Source organism: Parus major, chromosome 1A, assembly GCF_001522545.3.
Source record: "Parus major isolate Abel chromosome 1A, Parus_major1.1, whole genome shotgun sequence".
Lineage (NCBI taxonomy): Eukaryota > Metazoa > Chordata > Aves > Passeriformes > Paridae > Parus > Parus major.
Window position 1 is genome coordinate 24,151,766 of NC_031773.1, and position 21,367 is coordinate 24,173,132.

The 21,367-nt window shown below is 36.6% G+C and overlaps 1 protein-coding gene and 1 long non-coding RNA gene across 7 annotated transcripts in view; one reads left to right on the top strand and one right to left on the bottom strand.

Moving 5' to 3' along the window:
* MDFIC (MyoD family inhibitor domain containing) overlaps positions 1-1,663 on the bottom strand; it is a 52,416-nt gene extending 50,753 nt beyond the window's left edge. For both annotated transcript variants that reach the window (XM_033514188.1, XM_015628147.3), the window contains exon 1: positions 1,537-1,663. The gene's annotated coding sequence lies outside the window, so the exon portion shown is untranslated. The remainder of the gene's footprint in view (positions 1-1,536) is intronic.
* LOC107204646 lies at positions 7-9,630 on the top strand. Of its 5 annotated transcripts, XR_004497366.1 has the most exons (5): positions 7-413; positions 3,199-4,233; positions 5,228-5,317; positions 7,794-7,923; positions 8,027-9,630. It is a non-coding gene; the product is annotated as an uncharacterized LOC107204646 (long non-coding RNA). The 5 variants fall into 5 exon arrangements; XR_004497365.1 differs by having other exon boundaries at positions 7,794-9,630; XR_001521674.3 differs by lacking the exons at positions 7,794-7,923; positions 8,027-9,630 and adding an exon at positions 6,435-7,630.
* Positions 9,631-21,367: the final 11,737 nt, after the last annotated feature.

The window sequence follows — 21,367 nt, forward strand, 5'->3', positions numbered from 1 at the left end:
GCCCGCCAGCGACGGGCCCGCGGGCTGGGCAGGGCTGGGCTGCGCGGGGCCGACCGCCGGGCGCCGCGCTGCCCCGGACGGGCCTCCAGCCATGGAAATTCCCCCAGGAGACCGCAACCCGTCAGACAGAAGTAGGCAAGAAGGGGAAAAAAAGCCCCAGGAGACTGTGAAAGGGAGGCTTTCCAGCCCGGGCAGGGTTTGCAGCTGCAGCGCTGGCAGCGGTGCGGAGCGCGCTGAGTGGCGCAGCCGCTGGCTCCCAGGTTGGCCGCGGTGCTGCGGATCGGCCGCCACCAGTTGCGCCTCGGAGCGCGGAGCGGCACGTGGAGCGCCGCAGCCCCCTGCCCTCCGGGCCTGCCAGCCTCCGCCGGGCCCTGCCGACCTTCCTGCCCCGGCCCCTGACTGCGAACGTGCAGGTATTGCCATTAAAAGGACTTCACAGCGGGCACACAGAAAGAACGCGAGTTTTCAAAGCAGTTTTCTAAAGTAGAACTCTAACGTGCAAACTACTTCCTCTGCTACCATCTGCCAAGTAGTGTTACCTGGACTTTCTCCATATAGGAAATAACATTTCTTTCCCATGGCACAGTTTGATGCGATCATCAGTCTTAGGCTCTTTCTTGCCCGCAGCACGGGGAACTGCAATTATTGCTCACACTTGTGCTGGTGTCCATAAACTACATGTTTTGCCTTGTTTATGGGAATACATTATGCCACCTTTCTCAATTGAAGTGTGTTCAGGTTTAAAATGTATTTTCCTTAAAATTTACAAGCAGATATTATCATTATTATTATTATTATTATTATTATTATTATTATTATTATTATTATTATTATGGTTTAGTAAATATGCCAGCTTTACTGGTATGTCTCATTGCAGTGAGATATTGAGATATACCTTTTGGGAAACAAAGGTAAGAATTAAAACACAAGTCGTAGGCTACCAGCACCCTAACATGAGAGACTATAGCTGATAGATATTCATTTTGATATCACACATGCTAAGCAATATGCTCAGTTATTAAAAGCTGACTTCTTAAACTTTGTCTTTTCCCTGACATGCTTGCAAAACAAGCAGGATAAAGTGTAAATACCTCACTAAGAGCCAATTCTGTGTGAACTCCACACCCTTCAGGGCTAACTCTTATTTCAGAAGTCATCAGTAATTTTGCTGTACAGCTTTATTTTTGTCATTGCTGGTGCAAAAGAGAAGTGTGTTGAAAAGTGCATATGCTTCCCTCTAAAAAATACTATAATTTTAAAGTATTTCAGTAACCTAAGGTGTTCTTTGGGCACAGCATAGTTTTTCTTTAAACATTTATATGGAAAATGGGGGGGAAAAATATGTTTTATGTAGGAAAAGAGCTATGTAAAAAAAAAAACCATTTGGGCAAACAATGCTATTATTTTACTGTGTAATAATAATATTGGTCTCAATATCTACACTTTTTGTCTATGCAAACATTGCATAACTTTCCATAGACCCCTCCTTGTTGTCCCGGGGGCAGAGTGATCAAAACATAAGGTAGAACAACTTACCTCAAACTCCCAAGTGAGTCAGTAGCAGAAGAAAGGTTTATGACTCACTCTCAACATACAAGCTTGTGTTTTTCCCTCTGAAACTGGAAACATAGCAGGGAGCTGTGGGAGGAGCAATAATTTAGCCAACCACACCCTGCTTCCAAAATATTTCATTGGATAATAAATGCCTATGAAGAGCTGATACCACCCAGGACTGGTGTTTTGGTTGGTTTTTAAACCTTATCTATGAAACCCACATGGTGAACTCCCATGACGGTCAATTTATCTTCTTTAAAAAGATGATGGGGTGAGCTCACCCTGACAAAGTTCAGTTAAGTTTAAAGCAACTAATTGAATTTACGGGATCTTCAGCAGACAGTACAACTGATGCAGTTTGAGGTTGTCCTAAACAAAATCAGATTAAGAAAAAGTAAGATAATTCAATACACGAAAAGCCCAATTCACTGAAATAGTACAGCAAAATATTGTGCAGTACTCATTACATACCAAAGGCTGTGATTGTAAAAACATGAGTCCAGACGCGGTCCCTGTTAATGAGATACCACAGATAGGCCAAACTCATTGGCATACGCAGTTCCTGACACTACAACATACTTTTAACAAATACCCAGAATATCTAAAACATTTGTTGTATTGCTTTCCTGTAAAATACGTATCATTCTAAAATATTGACAATTCTCAGGAAGTGGGTAGTTCAGATATTAACACCAGCAGCCTTTCAAGTAGGCTACAAATTTGAGATATACTGTATCTTTCTATAGCAACTGAGTTACTGGCTCTTGCACATACGCTTTCCAATATAGTCTTACATTGTTAAACCATAAAATTCAGGTTTTGTAGGCAATTGATGGCAGATCCTGGGATTGATATGAAGAGAAATTCAAAGGTCTTGTAAATAGAAAATAAATACAGGTTGTACGCAAGTTAAAATTTCATGGAAGAAAAAGCACCAAAAAAAAAGCCCTGACCAAAACAAACTAACCAAAAAAAAAAACCAAGAAACCAACCAACCAACAATAGCAATAAAAACCAAACCAAACAAGTAAACAAAAAAACTAAAAAAAATCCCACAAAACCACACCCCACAAACAAACCCCACACACTATCATCATGATGAAAAAGTCCTTCAAGTTTCTTTCTCTATTAAGCAAGATTCTTTGAAACACACTTCTAATAATAGTATACAAAATGTAGAATCTAATCCTGTGTCTTCAGGACAAAATTGTTTATCACCATTTCCTAGGCTGAGCTCCTACACAAGCCATACAAAAGATGCAGTCACAAAAGATACTACTGCAGTCAAAATTCACTTTTCACTGAACAAAATAGTTTTAGAAAGATGCAAGTTGTTTATTTAAAGTAAACCCACAAAATCCCAAAATTAACTGCAGAGGTTGTTTACTCACATTATTAAAAATTCAATATTTCAAGCTTGAATTTTCCAAGGTCAACTTTTAGTATTTGTGGGTTTTTGGATTTCAAGTAGTTTGTATTGGAGGAAGTTGTGAATAGCAGAGATGCCCATCTCAGAAATGCTGTAATAAAATTGTTCGTAACTCTTCAAATAAAAAATATGGTCAATAGCTATTACTTAAGGATCAATGAAGGTCTAGGTACTCAAATTTTCCCCCATCCTAACACTGCTCTTCCCTTCCCCAGGGCTGCTCTTTAACTGATCCTGATTTCCTTCTGTCAAGAGGAACAGAGGAAACTGAAGACATTTTACTTCCCTCTTAACACCTTTAAATAGTTCTGAATAATGGACAGTAATGTTGTTGAATCTCTTTGTGATTGATTGGTTGTACCTCAGTACATGTGAGTTCAAGTTATTCTTCTTCTATGCCTGAGAACATGGTTTTAAATTTTGTAATATGTAATTGTAACATATGTGTATTATTCTAAACTTCACCAGTATTTTCAGTATTAGGATCATGGCAGGGTCTCTGTCCTAAATATATTATAGTACAACAATGCTGAAATGGAAAGACAGTTATAGTTAAAAGGGCTAAATAAAAAACTTGGCGTTAAAACCAAATTATACAGTAAAATATCATAATTGCAAGTGAAGCTTATAAATTTTTTAAAATTATTTTTAAAATATAGATTAAAAGCAGAAATACCCACAATATTACCCATAAATATCCATAAAAGGACAGTAAAAGAGAATTTGAAGATCATTATTAAGCTTGGTTTGGAGTACTTTTGGTTCCTGGTGTTCACGACCTAGCTTTTGTATTAGTTACCCTTCTGCAAAGCATCCTGTAAAAAGCCATGTAAATTGTCAGATACCAAGGCAAAGTTGGTTGCGGCTGTGTTGAAGATGAGGATTTGTACTTCATAAAGCATAAAGTGCTGTGGGATTGATGGTGCCTTAGATACCAGCTGATCCTAACAGGGCAACCAGCTCCATTTAGGCCAAGGAAATGCACCTTCGAAGAGCACTAACAGAAACAAATAAACAGTTGAATGTCTAAAATGAAACTAGAGACATGCAGATTTAACTCCTGTAATCAGAACTGAAATTAAGATATGCATTATTTTTTAAAGGAGCAACTTGTTCCAGTAATGCTGTACCTGGGAGCAAGAGGCTATGATAAAGAATCTTTATCCAGGTTTGATGTTTTTCTGCCATGGGATGGACTCCACAGTGGGGAGAAAGGGAATATGATGCTTAATGCTTTCTGCTGGCTGGAGGTATTTTTCTCCATTTTGTTTTTCTGTTTAGATTAAGTATAAGAAACATAGTAGTATAAAAAATAGCTTCTGTAAAATATTGTCTAACACAGATGTTAAAGATTTCATTAAAATTGATAAATTATTAACTAAAACAAAGAAGATTCTCTGAGATTAATTTTTTCTGATATAACTCTAATGAGGCTCAAGGAGTGGTGTGAGGATGAATTCAGCTCAACAAGTTTTGTCCTGCTTAGGGCAAAGCACATCACATGGCCTGGCTTACAGTAGTTTCAGCTACTCCTTAGCAAGCTCAAGCAAGTAGCTCACTCAAGCAGGTAACAGATCTCCCGAAAAATAACAGATCATATATTGAGGCATGGAAAATGATTTTTCATCACAACAAAATTCTGACTAGTAATTCATTACATTCCTACAAATAAGAAGGGTTCAGTATACAATTACAGCTGTGCTGGATTGCAACAGTTAATTAATTTGCATATATTCCTTCAGTTATTCAGCTTTTCACTTTACAGTTAATGTTGCACCTTCATTAATAAAAAACTTATTTAGGACATCAGAAGAAACTTAAAATTCAGCAAAAATTAATTTTTCAAACTCTGTACTGATTTTTAAGGCATTGAAGATTATTTGGAACTTGTAGTGACATTAAAGATCATCTCAGTAAAGGCAAGTGATGGACAACAGCATCTTTTGAGTTAACAGAGCAGGAATTTTAAGGAAATATTGATTAAAAAGTGCGTCTAGCTGAACACAGAATATTGTAATATGAGTTATATAGAGGCTTAGTAAATTTATAATCACTTAATGAATTTGCCTGCAACATTTAGTCCTAATAATCCTAGAGGCTGTATTTATAGCATACAAAAAAAACCAAACCAAAACAAAACAAAACAAAAAAAACCCCAAAAAACACAAAAAACAATAACAAAAAAACCAAAACAAATCAAAATAATAATTAAAAAAACCCCTAAATATCTCTGATGCTTTTCAGGTTAACGAGGCTCCTTATAGTTTTGCACCTGAGAAGTATCTGGATCTGGCATTATTCTACATTAGTATTTCATGCACATTCCTTACAATTGTGAGTATTCATGAAATTTACATTACCTTTTCTCAGCAGTATCAAACTAATCACCAACATCAAATGATGTATTAAAAAATACCTTATCTAGAATTCTACAAAACCAAAAATATTTCCATGTGAAATGAATATCTAATCAATCTGTTCCCAAAAATTTTAAATCAGAAAATACTAAACCAAGTATATTTTACAAATAGAATAAATAATGCAGTGGAACAGAAGACTATATGTTATATTGCTGTGTGAAGTCATGGTTACACATCCTGAGATCTATAAAAATTTAGTTAATTCTTTACATCTTTAATATGAGTTCATAATAGAGAGTACAAATGCTCCTTTTGAGCTTCAAGAGAGTACACTGTGAATGAGTATCAAAAATATTGTGCATCCTCTTTTATATTTTCATAATATAGAATGCTCTTACTTACATATTGTGTATTATTCCTCATACATATTCAGAACATATATTGTAACAGTTCCTTTGGAATCACTAACATGTAAGCTGTGAATGTGTATTAACAGCCAAATGCATTTGCATATTATGAGTCCATACTACTGAATGCACAACCAAATTATTGATAAAAAGTCATTGCTATACATAGAAACAGAATTTATTTTCTCATGCTTCTCACTCACAACTTGCAGTGATTTCTCACCCATGTCTTAACAACTGAAAAAAAAAAAGAAAAAAATGCCAGTGCAACAACAATTGGGAATTATAGTTTTCTTGAAGCAAAATATTTTGTGAGGGTTTTTGCTCTGTATTGTAATATTTCTTTTAATTGCTTGAATATATATACTCCTGGTTTTTCATTTTGGTATCCATATAGATGACTGGACCAAAATTTTATCATCAAGTGCTCATTCAGATTGTACACGTAAAATACACAGGAAAAACAAACATAAATATAAACCTCAGTCAGTTCCACTGGTATTTTTAACTGTCATGATTTTGTTCGTACATTTCTGTAACAGAATGGAGGGTGGGGAGTTTGCCAGCCAGAAACATGCAATTCTCTATATTGAACACAACAAAATTTACAAAATAATATTATGCAATAACATAATTACCAAACTTCATTCGTATCAAAAACATATTGTTTGTCTACATTGGCAGATGATCATTCTGGCTACCCATGCAAGTAAAGATGGAAAAAGACACCATTTTACTTTTCTAAAACAGTGAATGAAGGAAAAAAGTCTTCTGCCTCAGTTTCTTACTTAGAAAATTGAAAGTTATGCAAATCTTAGGCTCAGGTCTGATCTAATTCTGTGACCATGCTGCTAGGATAGGGATTTTCCCCAGGAAGAAAAAGAAAAGCTAAGGACCAATTGCCTTTTGCCCAGTTCCCTTCCTCATCCTATGGAGTTGCTGAAATACCTGGAAAAACACAAGAGGAAATTACCTAGACCATTTCAAGTTCTGCATAGTTGTCATACTGATTATCAGTTTTAGAATAATTTCAGGTGTATTATTTTAATAATAAAAAAGACTGAAAGTTGCTTTATAGTTCTAATATCACAACAGAGATATTAACTCCAAGAGGTATTCAGTTATACTTTCTGGCAATTAATGGCAATTCTAAACCACCTGCCATGTAAGAACCAAATATTTACACAGGATTATCATAATACCTCAGCTAGAATACCAATAAAATCAGAAAACTCAAACTAGATTTAAAGTGATTTCCATATAGCTGGTATTTTTGGATCCCATCTAGGAGATGCAGTCCTGCCTGGTGAATGATGGCACAATGATACTGTTCACTAGTATGTGTCATATCTGCTACATATCTTTGAGAGAGAAATAATGTATGTATGTTTGTAAAATCACTGGAATTTCAGTGTTTTGCCTTTAAAAGAAGTTATTACATTTTAGTTTACTGCAGGAGCCTATTACAGTCTAAAATTCCTTCATTTCCCTTTTACTTTTTCTGTGGTTTGTTTCAAACAATTTAAAGTATTAATGAAAATGCTGTATAAGTCAAAATATTAATGTAATTTTATTTCATATTGTTTTATACTTATAAGGTCTATAAACAGGCTCCTGTAAACTTATAAAATCAGTTATTTTGGGGTCAGAGCTGTGGGTTGGTTTTTTTTCTTTTATTATTGTAAATAAAATAAGATGGTTTGCACTCAGTTTTATACTTCTAACATACTAGCTGCTCTCTTGGAGAATGTTACAAGATATATATGCCAGCAGACTAAATTACCTTGATAACCAGTGATGAATATAAGCAAATGAAATATTTTTCTGTAGTTTTCCAAAATTATCTTTTTATTTTCTCAATAAAATATTCACATTTTTTACTTAATGAAATTTATTATAGTCAAAGTAAAATTCTGATAACCATGAACAACAGACAAGGACAATTTAAGCAATTGTGGCATGGGTGCTTTCACTGTCAAATCTCTGGCGTTCCAATCTTGGATCTCTGACACTGTCCTAATTTTTTTACCCGATTTTTTTTAGTCAGATTTGATTGTGTAACAGTGGTAACCAATCCTGATCTGATCCAATGCTCTCCAGTGGCTAGTTAAACTTCCAAGCACTTCTACTCTGGTCTTCAAAAAGATTTGACACCTGGTTTTTAGAATAAAAGGTACATTTTTAATCAGTTTGCACTATAAATATAATTAAGGATTAAACCAAGTGAGTAGCAAAAATGCTAGTGCCATTTTCTCTCATGATTTTGTCTCCTGCAGTGGTGGCAGCAGAGATTCCTGCCCACTCCACTTTTCCTCACTCAGCATCTGTCTGTTCTGAAACTAGAAATAGTTCTAAGAATCCTCGTATGATCATCCTACATTGTCAGCCCAAAACAATAAACTTCTCACCAGAACTGTAAATCGCTTCTTCAAATTCCCATTTGTGAATAATGCTGAAGAGAATCATATGACATTTAGAAAAGGGTTCTTGAAGTGCTCTCTCAAAATGGCCTAATGTTACCAAGGTCTTATTTTCTTGAAAAAAAAAAGAAATATACAGCTGGAAATACATGTGAAAGAGCACTCAAGGCATATATTCAATACATACCTCTTTCTGCCTGCCATTGTATATGGGATCAACTACGCTAAGAATTAAAAAAAAAATAAATAATTTGCTACCATGGGAAAAATATGGAAGTTAATCTTCAGAAACATAGAATTTATCAGCCATTTAATTTTCTTGTTATAAAACTGTGGTTGGAAAAGACAAAACATGAGGGTAAGCAGAAACACTAAAGGGCTTCCCCCTTTTAATACCAACAACTCTCTTTTATGGCATCCAAAGCTTCTAACACCACATATTAAACTCTTGTCTTGTGTGAGATTTTTTTATTGAATGAGAACTGATAAATAGCACCAAGGTGTCATGACACAGAAGAGCCTCTTCAAATAAAGCAGAAGATATTTTGTCTTTTTCTCAATGTAAATGTTTGAACTTGGGAACAATAGAGCGACTTAGACCTCACATTGATGAAAATCTTATTCTTGACCCATGGATACAGCAATTTGAAAACTACTAAAATAATTTGCTCTACAGTTTGCAGTGAAATACAAATCTGGGACTTTGGAAAACAAAGTGAAGAAAATACACAACAGATTTCTATACACACCCTGTAATTTCTGTGTATCTGTCTAGACACCTGTAGTTAACTACACTGGCAATGTGCATGCATAAAGGATATGCTACACCAGACCATGAGATTATACATTTATCCTCATTGTGAAAGTGGATGCCTAGAACTTATGAATGGAAAAAGATATGTTATGAAGTATTTAATCCCAATCAATATTTATTAAAGGAGACAAAGTAAAAGGTAGCTCAAACCTACATTACTTTACTAAAAAAAAACAGTAACTGGACTTTTTATCATGCAATAATTAATGAAGTTCTATGATTTCTTTTAACCCTGATTTGGGCTTCTTAAAACTCTAATTATATTAATGTACTAAAAGAAATACCATTATTCCTTAGGTTCATTAAGCATGACAGGTAACAGTTTCAAAGACAAATGCTGAAACCTGTGAAAATTGCAAGTTCAGGCTGAAGTGACAATATGGTATCAATGGGATATACTGCATTAATCAATACTTAAAATTACTTTTTAATGTGTGAAGGATGTTTAGTTTCATTATTTGATGACTAGATTCTTTCCACTTATGTCTTTCCATCTTTGGATTTCTGTCTTTCATTTTAAAATATTCTCTCTGTTTATAAACCCACAGCCAACCTCATATTACTGTTGTGTACCATGTGTGGTTTGTGATATTGGTCATATAACTGAATCAATTAAAAGAGACATGGCTCTGTTAAAACTGGAAAAGTACTATTGTCACCTGTGCTATACTCTGTGCAAAATCAGAAGATTTTCATTTGTTCGGTTGATGATATCTCACTCATCTTTGCAAACCACAGGCTACACCTGCAATCCCCTAGCATAACCTAGATTTTTAATTTCCAGTTGTGAATACATAAACTACTGAACCAAGTGAGCTTTATATGTAGCTTAGGAAAGCCTGTATCATAGGTCTCAGATCTGATACTCTTGAGCTAGAACTGAGAGGATCCTCCCATATTTTCTTTACAGCTTTATGGTTCAAAACACAAGCACACACATGCTCCATGCTGCTGTCCATAGATGAGGATTGCTTATGTTGCACTTTGTGATAGCCCATGTAGTGGAATTTTAGTACTTTGCGATAAGTGAGAGGTTAAAAATTTTTATTTCCAATGCAGTTAATGGTAAGGTATGTGTACAGTAGATTTTTATGGACAGCTATCAGAAAGAATGCTTACAGCACCTGAACAGAATAGAATAAACAAATATTTGGACTATTTTCTCTAAGTGTGGGTAAATAATGTATAGATGATAATTGATATATAAATTTAAATTTCAGAAAGGACAAGAATGAAACCATTTAATCAATTTCTTCCACAATACTATAAAGTCAATACATGAAGGGTTTCTAGAGCAAACCATTAGTATTGGGATACAAGGGCCTTTCCAAGTGAAAATTCAGGTAGTACCAAGTATCAGACAGCACTGAAACCTACTCCTGTCAACAGGTCTAAGCTTGCTAGGGGCAAGACATAATGTAAACATTTTCATGTTGAATGCAAATGACAATGAACCTGTTGGTAGCTTTCTCTGCTAACAGCACATATTTCTGCTCTCTGCAGGCTGGGTAAACTGTAGGTTGTTATATAAGGCAACTTATATTGCTCTTTACATCTCCTGTGCATCTGGCTCATTATTCCCATAACCTGCCAAAATTCACATGTAAGTGGGTATTGTCTCTTAAATTTATTAATCCACTTTGATTAGGAGACAATGTTCATAGTGGAGGAGTATATGGGGCAATTTATGGCTTTTGAGTGATTAAATGCTGAAATGGAACTGAGGCATTTGATAATCACAAGAGCTATTTAGTGCTGGAATACTCCAGCCACATGACTGTTTTCCAGCCAGCCAGTAAGAGAAGCAAACTCAACAAACAACATTGAAAAGACAGATTTTTCTGGGTAATTGAATGTTTGAAAGGAGTTGAGAGCCCCAGCTCATCTCCCATGAAGATCTGGCATAGATAAAGTTTTCATAGAATTCGGAAGGGCTAGGCTCCTCTCCCTAAGAGAAGGGCTAAGGACAAATAAGTGCCAAAGGGAGTTACCTGCAAAGAAACTGAGGGCTGAGACTGAGGTGTGAACATATGTGATTTGAGTTAGGATTTATGACTCATTTTCATACTGCCACTGTTAGAGGGTAACAATTATCATCTGCCAGACTGGCCTGTTAGCACATGTTGGAAACAAGTCCAGCACAGCTGCAATTCTCCGGTCTCATGGGAACGAGCCTGTTTCATTTATATCCCCAAAAGTATAGATGAACAGATTGACACCTTAGGAAGAAACCATTACAGAATTAGAAGGGAGGTTCTGGTGGAAAAATCTCATAAGAGCTTGGAGAGGAATTTGAAGTTAAGTTCGGAGGACTTTTTATTTTTTTTATTTTTTTGTTAGTTAATGTTGTGAGTTATAAGTAAAAGGCAGATGCAAGGATATTACTTCATATTTATTTTGGCAGGGAATACCAAGAAACCCAAATCATTCCCACACAGTAGGCTGCTATACATAAAGCAGCCGTGTTTGGTTAATGTGGGGATTTTTACAAAGGCATTACTGGCACTCAGGTTAAAAGGAGATTATGTCTTCTGCAGCTGAACAACTAAACCCAAAACATTAGTTTGTAATCTGGTGATTTCTAGAACTGGGTAAACTAATCTGATGACAGTTCTGATCATCATTCTCCCTCTTCCTCCAAACTCATATGCATCAGTCTAAATCTATATAAAATTCAACCCTCTTAATTTAATGGAAATGGAGAAGGAAGGTGAAAGATGATAGAGTTGGGCGGACAGGTTTGGAGAGTCTCTCTAAGCAGAAAGCAGATAACTTTGCTCCACTGTCAAGCTGGCACTTCCTTGAGTGTTAGTCAGAAAAGCAATATAACATTTGTCCTTTTCACTGATCATTATGGAAAAAAAGGAATAGAGGCCTCATTTACTCCAACAGTTTTCTGTCTTCAGCTTTCTGACGTTATCTCACTTCATATCCACAAATGATTTGCAGGGACAACAGGGAGGAAATCTGAATTTGTGAACATACTTAATAGTGTTTTTTAAATAGCATCCTGGCAAGGACAGGAGATGTACTACAACTGCACAGTAAAATACATGAGCACTTTAATTTTAAAAGTATTTTATTTATTTATTTTTATTATAAAAATTTTTAGTCCCAGCTGCATTTCTTTAAAGATAGTTTCTTCCGCATTTTTATTTTTTTTTTAACACAGGAAACCTCAACTCTTCTAAAATCTACCACAAACTTTCGCTGCATCTATAAGCAAAACACTTAATCTTTGCATGTCTCCTGTAACTGCCTATGAAATAAGAATGGCAGCATTTGCTTCCCAGGAAGGTTAAATTCACATGAGATCCTGGGATGCCAGGTACCAGTGAATTCCAAGCAGTTATTATTTGTTAAGACTCTCAAGGCAAAGTTTGGAAAATCAGTGAACACACCTGTAAATTACCTTCACCAGGACCATATCAGGGGTCTCCATTAGGAGGCACCATTACCGGATTTTCATTCTTGCCTGACTATCTGTGTTCCAGTTTGGCCATTCTCACCTGTGATATTATTGACAGAGAAGGCTTCACCCACTTTCGCTTTCCTCAGACAGTGTAGAAAGGATGTGATGACAAAATCAGAGTTACTACCAAGATAGCAGGGTAGTTATCTCTGAAAGCATACTGGGCCAGTTTCAGAACAATCCCACAACATGATTTAGAAGTTGATGGGGCTTCTTGTTAAAGACATAACAAATCAGCTTGTTCATTCTTTGGGATGATAATGCCATTTCAATGAAGTACAACTGAGTTCCTTTTACATCTTCTGTGTGCAGCAAAAAACTCCATAACAATACTGTTGAGCCTTCTGAAATGAATACCTCTTGAAGCAATAAATCTATTAAAGAAAAAAAAAAAATGGTTTCTGGGCACCTGGCCTATGTGCTTAAGGATTTGAACTTTTCTAATGCCTAAAATCTGGGGAAAAAGTCCAGAAAGGACACCCAATTAGAAGGATATTGACTCATCCTGACAAAGAGGTGGGGGGAGGGAGAAAGAGAGGAAGGAGGGAAGAGATCAAGGCTCACAACAAAAGCCCTATTCATTTATAACAGCTTGGCTGTGGAACCATTCCAGCATGCTTAAAAATACTTTATCCATTAGTTGGGAGCTCTTTTCTAAATGACAACTTGCTGCCCACATCTGACCACAACCAGCTCCCTTTTCACACTGAACATAGTAAGGTTCACGTTGTCAAAAGCAGCTTGCCACCTCCTCTGGACGTTGTAAGGAGGTGAGGCAGAGTAAAGCAAAGGTGCCCTGTGAGAAACAAAAATACCTGACCTCCAGCACATAGCAAGGGGAAGGACAATGCTGTTCAGTTCCTCCCAGACTATTTTAAAAAAAGAGAACAAGTGAATACAGCATTTAACTAGAGTTCTCCTTGCACAAAAAACAGGAAGAGCATTTTAGGTCAATCAAGTTATTAAAAATAAGATCATTTATTGCCTCAGTATATGAGCTCAGCAATAGTCCTTTGCAATTTTATATGAGGATCTTTATGTTAAGCTCTGATCACACACTTGAATAAAATCATCTAACATATTTCACCAATGTTCTTACATATTAGCCAAGAGATATACATTTTTAATTACAAATACTAAATACTTGTTGAACAGCAGGATTTTTTTAATCAAATTATTCTCTCCTAGGAACACTTCCTCCTCAGTTACAAAGCAGTATAGCTGGAACTATTAATATTTTATGCTGGGGACTGTGGATACAACTTCATACAAAAGCTTTTCTTTATCTGAACTGTGACTGTTGCTGTAAAATTGGCACTCCTATCTTTTCACAGTATTTTGTTGCATATGATTCAGAGTGTAGTTTGAGGAAAATGAATGTCTGGTTTAATGTGTGTTTATTTCTCTTGACACATACGTTGTGTCCTTATGTTAGTTTGCATTGAGACTCTGGAGAAGATTCTGGGAGAATACTGTGCAGTTGATCTTCTCATCAAAGTATCAGCTTTTCTAAACGTGTCATTCAGCTACAGCAAAACGTACTCTGTATTACAATATATGCTATCTGATTCACCTTCTTACAAGGATCATCTTTGTAACCTTCTCTCATGTGGATATTCTTAATAACACCAGCTTTATGTAAATGCAAAAAGACTACATCTGTATCTACAGTATCTGTTTAAAGTAAAAATACGGGGAAAAATACTTAGGTTCTTATAACAAAGTATTCAATAATTTATATTTGGGATTTAGATTTTAGATAGAGAACAACAAGGTTTGTGAAAATTCTTTGTTTTCTTTTCCTTGTCTAGCTGATCACTTTCAAGCTAGCATGCAGAAGCACTGGTTAAAGTTGGCATTGTAAATAAATATTCATATGCGTCCACTTAGTTACTCCTGAACATGGCTGTAGCGTGAAGAACTAAGTGAGTGCACAATAGTTGTCTTTTTAGTTTCCTAAGATAGCTCTTAACCTAGGTTTGCAGGTACCTTGAAATATTTATGAGCAGTACAGTATGGATTCTAAAATATATTTCCTTTAATGAATACTGGCATGTTGTAACCCAGCTCTGCAGAAGGCCTAAGAGAAATGTCAGGGCAAGATCAAACATTTGTTTACATCTTTCTTCCAACAAAGTATTTTACTTTTTCTGGCCTTTAAGCAGATGTAAAAATACATAATGCAGTAAACCACAAGCCAGATAGAAAAGAGAGACCATAGGTCACACTATCCAAAATGAAGAAACAATGTCTGGTTATAGTTTTATCATGAGAAGTGCTATCTGCGTTTTATGTGCAGTGCTGGGCTTGTAAATGTTTCTAATTTAATGGGGCAATGTATCCAGACATTAATAGCTCATTTCATTTTCTAGACTACATCAAAGAGCAAGATGACCTCTATGCAATAGCAGGAATGAAAAGACTTCCTGAATTCTGAGCCCAGATGCAAGGCAATTTCAGAAGCCTGTTTCTGCCTGTCTCCTGTCTTCTGATGAGTTGTCTGGTTGGGATTTTTTTATTTAAGAGCAACATTTACCTACTGCATAGGAATGCTCTGAAGATTAAATCATTTGCATGCTATATGAAATATGAAATGTGCTAGGAAACAGATTTCAATTGTGGAAGTTAGGGTGCTGTTATCACTTTGTGCAGGAGAAGCCACCTGGTAGCGTCTGATGATTTGCTCTGTCTCTGCTCAGAAAACACATCAGGGCAGAAAGAAGGGGTCTCAGGGACAGCCTCCTCTTTCTAATCCTCAGTGGGAAATGCCCTGTGGCCCTCAGCCAGAGGGCACTTGTGCAGACTGCTTCCATGTCCTTAAAGCAGCTAAGGTGTTGAGCCTTGCATAAAGTTCTCTTTCCCACCTGGGCTTCTCTGTCAAAAGTACTTTTAGCTGAGGTTGGATCTTAATGTATATGTACAGATGTTACCCAGACAAATTGGACCCTCAAGCAAAACAGAGGATGATCAGCCTGTCTGTGTAGGTGTAGCTCATACATCATGTTTCACTTTATTATTGATTTCTAATTCGTGGGGCTACTGGACTCCCTAAAACAAAGAAACACTTAGAAATAACTAACTTGTCAAACATAAGCACTCTTAAGCCAGATCTTGGTACCAAATGAAGCTGATTATTAATAACAATATTACAGTGAATACCTCAAAACCAAAATGTTGCTATTCTTTTTGTCTACAGTAACAATGTCCTGTTCTCCAAGCATGAAACTTGAGGTATATTTGCATATCTTAATAAATTAAATAAACTTTTCTAGAAGTAAAACTATACCAAATACAACATGAAGGCACAATTAAGCACTTATTAATCTTGTTTATAGGAATATATAAGGAAACCAATGGTTACTTTAATGAAATATATAAAATAAGGAGAGAACATAACAGACCACTCATCCCTGTATCAGGTAAGACCAAGTTCAAAGTACCTCATTACCTGTCTCTAATATTATCCTGGAGAAGATGCCTCTGCAAAAACAATTATATTTCATAAAATCAAAGAATGCTGAGATGTTGGAATGGACATTAGAGATCATGTATTTCCACCCCCCACTGTCATGCACAGGGACACCTCCCACTAGCCCAGGTTACTCAAGGCTTTATCCTACCTGGCTTTGAACATTGCCAAGGCTGGGGCACACACTGCACTCCCTGGGCAGCCTCTTCCAGCATCTCACCACCATCACAGTAAAGAATTTCTTCCAAATATCTAATCTAAATCAGAGGACTGGACAATCATCAACCACATGAATTTCAACAAGGAAAAGTGATGGATCCTGCACCTGGGAGCCCTGGATAGGTACAGTCTGGGAAATGAGATGATGGAAAGCAGCACCGTGGAGAGGGTCTTGTCAGTGGAAAGCTGAACATGAGCCAGCAGTGCCCTGGCAGCCAGGAGGGCCAGCCTGTCTTGGGGTGCATCAGGCACAACATGGCCAGCAGGGCAAGGGGGGAGATTGCCCAGCCCTACTCTGCACTCCTGCAACCTCACTTTGAATATTTTGTGCACTTTGGGGCACCACAGTGTAAGAAAGGTATAAAGTTATTGAAGAATGTCCAAAGAAGGGTCACATGGATGGTGTAGGGTCTTGGGGGAAGATGTAGAAAGAGTGGCTGAGGGTACTTTGTCTGTTCAGCCTGGAGAAGAGGAGACTGAGGGAGACCTCACTGCAATGCATCTTCCTCCTGAGGAGGAGGGGCAGGCACTGATCTCTTCTCTGTGGCGCCCAGTGACAGGACCCAAGAGAATGGCCTGAAGTTGTGCCAGGGGAGATTTAGACTGGATATTGGAAAAAGTTTCTCCACTCAGAGGGTGATTTGGCACTTATCCAGGGAAATAGTCACAGCACCAAGCCTGATGGAGTTCTACATATATTTGGGCAATACTCTCAGGCACTAAGTGTGGCTCTTGGGCTGGACTGAGAGTTGGGCTCAAAAATCCTTTTGGGTATTTTCCAGCTCAACTTATTCTGTGATTCTCTGATTCTGTGATTTGTACTCATCATTCCTTCTTCTATCACTAAAGTTCCTGAACAAATGCCTCTCTCCAGCTACCCTGTAAGCCACCTTCAGACACTGGAAGGTTGCCATGAGGTCTCCACACAAAATTCTCCAGTCTGAACAGTCCCAACTTTTTCAACCTGTCTTCTGACAGAAAATGCTCCAGCCCTCTTGTCAACTTTGTGGCCCTCCTATGAACTTATTCAAACAGTTCCTTGTTCTTATTCTGGGGACACCAGAACTGTAAGCAGGTGGAGTCTCACTAGAGCACAGTAGAGCAGGAGAATCACCTGTGATCTACCAGCCATGCTGCTTTTGAAGGTGCCCAGGATTTGGCTGGATTTCTGTGCTGCAACTACACACTGCTGGCTCATGTTGATTTTTCCATCAACCATCACCCCCAAGTCTTCCTTAGCAGACTGTGGAAAATGTTTTTAAGTAATATATCCTAAGTCTACTTTACCAGGCCATACATATTGGCAGTTCATATCTAGCCAAACTCAGTAATTGTTATTCAGTAGCTTTTTTGAGTTGGTCATTCCAATTCTTTTTCAGCCTGTATCAACTTTTAATACCACAAGTGTCCTGTAATAACTTAATTACATGAAGAGGATTTTTTGTTGTTCCAAACTTGCTTTATTCAAATTTCATCTGATAGCTGCTTCTTCTCTCTAGAAAAGACAGTACACAATCATACCCTTTTTAACTCCTTCATAATCCTGATGATTTTATGAACTCTTGTTACATTCATAATGTATGTTTTTTTCCTAGTCTGAAGAGTTATAAGATGCTTAATTTACAATCATATTGAAGCTGTTTCATACTTCTAATCATCCTTGTTGTCTTCTCTGTATACATCTGATTGGAGAGGGAGGAGAGAAAACCGAACAAAAAAGAATATACAGCATTCAAGATAAACACATGCTGTATAATCACAGAGGTGTAAAAATATTTTCTGTTTTGAGATGACAGTTTCTTAAAACTGTTTCTATACAGTTAACTACGCTTTGTAACCTGAAGATATCATTCCTGAGTGAAAGGTTGTGTATGTTAAATTTGGATTTATATATGTAGCTAGAGCTGAAGTTATTTTTCTCCTGAACATCACTTAACATTTATTTACATTTCATTTCACTTTGTCTTTTTCACTTTCACTTGTTTTTTTTATTAACAAGGATTATGTTCTTCAAATCTTCTCAGCTGGTCCTCATCCTTCTTGTCATGAATAAATTTGTAATCCTAGCAAACTTTATTATCTTACTTTCCACCCATCTTTCCACTTCATTTTCTACTGTGTTGAAGAGCACAGATCTAGCACACACATTCATAGTTCTCTGCTAATACCTTCCCTCAACTGAGAAAATGGACTGTATAAACTTATTTTGTCTCCAACTTTTCAGTAATTACCCGTCTATTCAAAGTCTTTCCCTGCTACTCAGTGGAAGCTTAGTCTGTTTTACAGAAACATTTTAAAAAGGGCAAGGAACATTATAAAAAGGCTTTTGGCATTGTAAGACACCTTTGGCAGCTGGATTGCTCTTGTCTGTGTGGTTGCTGACTTTTCTAGTGAATTTCATGCAAAATTTTAGATATGACTTTTCTTTAAAAAAAACAGCACTAATTCCCCTCAAACATATCATATTTGTTCCATGGCTAATACTTTCTTTGATTCTGTTTGTAATTGCCTAGTTCAAATGAGAAAAAGTAGATTCTCACTGATCCTCATTGGAATTTTTTTTCTTTGAACAGCAACATATATGTAAATTTCATTCTTTGGGTAGCAAAGAAGTTTGAAAAAAAGGTTGTACACCACAGTAAAGAATCTGGCATCTTTGTAGCTAGAGAGATGGCCACTGACTTTTATTCAGAAAAGTTAAATGAAACTGAGGGGTGCTACATTATGGTTAGTACCTGACAGGATGCTAAATTTTACTCGCCTTATAGGTAAACCAGAATTTGGACGTAGATGTCTGGCTGATGTGATAGCATTCGATATTCACTGCTACAGTGTCAATCTGTATTTAGGAGGACTGCCAAAGAGAAGTTTAGAATTTAGTCAGTCATGGAGCATGTTTAATGTTTGGTTTACAATTTGAAGAATCCCAGCCAGATCTGAAACAGTGGGCTCTCGATGACTCATCCTTGTGGCTGTTACCTGCATCATTTGCAGTCTCAATCAGCTGTTATTGCTTCTCCTGTAAGATTATAAAATAATTGCAAATAGCTCAGGTTAGGAGGTGTAAATGTCACTTAAAGCTCATTTCTGTTTCATGTTCTATCCAGCATTCTCTGTAGGCAGCAGATAAGGATCTACAGAAAAACAGGATCCTAGAAACAAACAATAATAACAAGACCTAATCAGAGTGTAATAATCTTTTGAATTGCACTTATGTTAGAAGGTAATCACTGATATTCACACGAAGCTGAATAAGTATCATTTCATATGGACTTCATAGTTACAGAAAGAAAATAAAGAATTTGATTTCCTAAAGAGCACCAGGAACAAAATACGAAGAAAACACGGCTCTGAAGTTTTAGTACTGGCTTTCAGGAGAGCTGTATTTTCTCAGTTATGGTATAAGATCTGGTGCATGCTTAAGCAAATTTTGTGTCAGGTCTTTACAAACACGGTGCTTGAACACATTTTTCAGCGTCAACGTTGCAGCAACAGTTTTTCCATTGGGCTAACAGCACAGAGATAAGCCCATGTGAAAACAGGCATCTGGGTATCATAGCTGGTGGAAAATTTTCTTAGGGACTTATAAGCACCACCCTGATTTGATGCCACGTGAGGGTTTGCCAGGATAGGTTTAATGACAAAGGGTCCTGAGAGACACCACCACCATAAAGAGCAGCCACCCTATGTCTCTTGTTCCAGGGGCAGCAAGGTTTGCTGTCCACAGGACAGCTGCTATTGCCACTGCCTCCATCTGTGAGGGTGTGCCTTGAGAGGGCTTTCAGCACAGACATGCAGCTGGACACCTACACCCATGAGCATTACACTACAGTCCTACAGAGTCTCACCTCCTGTGCTTTTAAAATACAGTAATAATGCCTACCTCACCAGTGAGTGCAAAAATAAACTTCCAGTTTATGTGAGGTACTTGAAGAAAGGATGTTGTTGAGTAAGAATTACTTTTTTATTTCTTCATCAAATGCAAGAAAGATGTCATTCACTATTAAGATTTCTTCACAAAATTGAGATGCCTGAGTAAAGGTAGACATTAATATCAGAAAATACAACACTAATTCCAGATATAGAAGACCAGCATTTTTCACTAAATAAATACAGAAAGAAAAAAAGATATCAAACCCCTGCTTTATTTTTATACACATACACTAAAACAATATATATATACATTACACAGATGCGTGGGGACGTGTCCTAGCCACTTAAAAGCTTTTTATCTGCTTAAAAGAAATGTCTGCGACATGATAGTGAGTGTATACATTTTTTATAGGTTTATTTCTTTTTTTGATTAAGATAAAAAAATTGTGCTTTGGGGTCTAAAATGTAGCAATTAAATATCTGAAAGGAAAAAAGTGTATTTTAATAATCCAGTATATTATTTATATATTTATCATACTCCACCACATAATCTTTGCATTCATAAATATGGTAATCGAGGACTGTGGACTTTAAAATCAACCATATAGCAGAATGTGAAAAGTAGTATTTTAGTGGTTCATGATACCACAGTGTGATATGAGATTCTTTATATACACAAATATGATCTTTAAAATGGCCTCTCTCAGCCTAAAAATGGACAATATCATGAAACTTGTTAAAGCCAAGGTGAACTGTGGCACCATATCCAAATGCAGAAAAAGACAATCACATTTTTCGACATTTCTACTGCTGATGGCATTGAAATGTCAGCAAAGCTCAAAGCAAAAGTACACAATAAATTTGATATTACACCACATGTTTGATTAAGCCCAAGGGTGAAATTGTAACCTGCAATTTTATTCTGAGTCAGTAGATTTCTGACACATTTTGATTTTTAACAAAGAGAAGCTCAGTCTTAAGGCTTCACAGAATTCAGCAGGACTGTCATTGTTTTATTCAGACTCTGCTAGAAATTGGTCTTTACAAGCCCAGTGGACACAAGTGCATTAATAAATTTTATTATTGTAAAAACTGTTTCCACTGAATTGTTTCAAATAGCAAGGCTATGACTACACTCAAAATGCAGGCTATTAAAGGCATATGTGTGGAGAAGCAGCAACATTATTTTCTGATAAAAATTAGACTGTTTTCTATTTCAGATTTTTTAATACTTTAAAAAGAGCTTTATACATGTACCTGAAGTAATTCACATTTAAAATGTAGGAGTGTTGATGAATGAAAACATCAAGGAATTTCTGAATGTACTTGATTATTTTTAAAAATTAATTT